The sequence below is a fragment of the Buceros rhinoceros genome, unplaced genomic scaffold (genome assembly GCF_000710305.1).
Source record: "Buceros rhinoceros silvestris isolate BGI_N320 unplaced genomic scaffold, ASM71030v1 scaffold18811, whole genome shotgun sequence".
In the NCBI taxonomy this organism is placed as follows: domain Eukaryota; kingdom Metazoa; phylum Chordata; class Aves; order Bucerotiformes; family Bucerotidae; genus Buceros; species Buceros rhinoceros.
The window spans coordinates 27,937-30,291 of NW_010392726.1; the positions used below are offsets into that span (position 1 = coordinate 27,937).

Genomic DNA, 2,355 nt, shown 5'->3' on the forward strand with positions numbered 1-2,355 from the left:
CTGGTTTGTGTGGCCTGGCACACGGTGGATGTTGCCTCCAGAGCAAGTGATGCCCAAGGGTTTCTGAGCCTTGTGACCGCTGCACAGAGGAGCTGGGGAGAACGTGAGAGGTGCTAGCGGGAGTTTGGCAGAGCACTGGTGTGAAAAGGTTTCTCTGCGGAGTGCGAATGAACCGCTGCGGCAGAGCTGTGGAGTGGGGCTGCCGTCTTGGAGACCCTCTGGCTGGGATGGATGCTGTGGGGGTGGCGTAGGGTCATGCAGATGGTATGGCAAGCTGGAGCCTGTCAGGAGGATCGCTGTTCAGGAAAGGGAGTAATGGGGAGATTTCCTCACTGGAACTTGAGGGACACTGGTTGAATTTTGATGGCTGAAGAGATTTTCTGTGTGCAGTTGCAGGAGCCAGGCAGGAAGACTGGGCAGGTGTCTGTAGCTCCACTGCTCACAGAGCCCGGCGGAGCTGTGCCAGTCCTTTCGTGCTAACTTGCAAGCCCAGAGGGGCCTGGGGACCAGCGCAGCTGCAAAAAGCCCTCAGGATGCCCACATGAACAGGCAGTCCCAGACCTGCACCTCCTTTCCAAAGTGCTTTTTTTCTGGAAGAGATGAGGAGGGAAAAAAAGGCCTTTGAGCTGTTCTCTGAGCATTTGGTGCGCTGGTTAACCTGGAGCAGCTGGGTTCTCCCTGGAGCTCTCTCAGCAGCGTGTAGGAGTTGTAGCTAGGCAGCTGCCCTCAACCCGCACTCGAGGGAGAGACCAGGCTGTCCAGGCAGCTGGGAGCAACGCTATTCTGTGGCAAAATCTGCCGTACCCCCTCGCCCTCAAGGTCTGAAGGAGCTCCTCTGCGGAGAGGACAACTGAGATTTAACAGAAAAATGGACTTTACTCCAAAATGCCAGAAGTTCAAAGGGTGTAAGAGTGGCCTTGGCAGTTAACGTTGGTGCTCAGTGTCTGGTATGATCTTGGTCTCACAATGCACCGTAAAGGTTTTCATTCTCATGACGTTACAACGTATGTCTTAAGATCTTTGTGTAAAGAACTACCCTGGTTCCCTTAAATACTGTAGTTATTTGGATTTGAATCTAAAGTGCAGTAAGACAGCCACGTTATCAGTCATGACACACCCCAGAGGCTCTGCACACAGAGCCGGTCCAGCGTGGTTAGAGAAGCGAATGGCTTGAGTTCCTTGCCTGATTGCAGCCGTGAATCTTCACGTACCCAAGCAGAGCTCCAATAAATCTTTCTAAAATAACATTAATAGCCCAAGTGCAAATGGAAGTTTGTCATGGAATAATGTTGCTCCCAGCTTCGCTACCCAGCTGCCAGTTTTCCTTCTTGAGCTGCTGAATTTGGATCCTAAAGACAAGCGGGGATCCCAGGCCAAAGCGGGGAACGGTGCAGAAGGTGGCAAGGGTTAAACGCTCTCTGCAGGGGCTGTTCTGGAGTTGATGTCTCTGCAGACGTACCTGGCTTCCTCCGAACAAACTTCATGCCAGAGCTGGAAGTGCCTTCTCGGACTATGAGTTTGCTAAAGCATCTGCGTGGTTGTCACATGTCCTTACTCATCCCACTAACTCGCACGTCAGCCAGACCGCTTGTCATTTCAGCCCTTCCCCAGCAGCTGGTCTCTGTGTGCTGATGTCCGTGATGTGTGTTGGTGAGGCAGAGGGGTATCGAGGAAGGCTCCTGCGCTCTGTGCAGGCTGATGGTACATGGGGTCACTGCCATCCCCAGGGCCGTGGGTGCTGCGCTCAGGGTCAAGTCACCCTGACTACGTAGGGTTCACGGGGCGGGTGACGCTTTTCTTCATAGACCACATGCTGCTTCTTCCTTGTGTCTCTTCTGGTGTCCTGTTTGGTTCCTGTCCTCTTTGGTTCCTGTTTAGGTGAGTGATGAGAAACTAAGGGAAAAAGGTCCTTGCACTCATAGGGGCTGGATGAAGAGTCCCTTTGCCGTGGTCTCTCCAGGACAGTCTGTTTTACACAGACCTGACCACGGGGTGTAGCTGCTCCCCCAGGGTTACCCTCTGGTGGACTTTCTCCTGGAGCCACGTCCTCTGCAGCCCCACCGAACCCTGCCTGCGTGTCCTGGGCAGGGAGGCACGTGGTTAGGCAGGCAGCGTTAGTGCAGAGCTGGCAGAGCAGACAGCGAGCCTTGCTGAATGGTGCTGTCTGAGAAGGAAGAACTGCTTCAGTCTTTCCCAGCTCTCTGCCCTGGAGAGCAGTACAGGCGGCGTGGTTCTAACAGCATGGATGGGGTTTTAGCAGCTCTGAATGCGTTTGGGAAGGAGCACAGCCACGAGCACGGTGTGTGTGTGTGCTGCCTGGCAGGGCAGAGCTGGGGCACCCCACCATCCTCCTCA

General features: G+C 54.4%; 1 protein-coding gene across 1 annotated transcript in view; it reads left to right on the top strand.

Moving 5' to 3' along the window:
* The window catches only part of NSMF (NMDA receptor synaptonuclear signaling and neuronal migration factor), a gene marked incomplete at its 5' end in the record, with an annotated part of 36,300 nt that overhangs the window by 19,536 nt on the left and 14,409 nt on the right, over window positions 1-2,355 (top strand). The window lies entirely within an intron of this gene.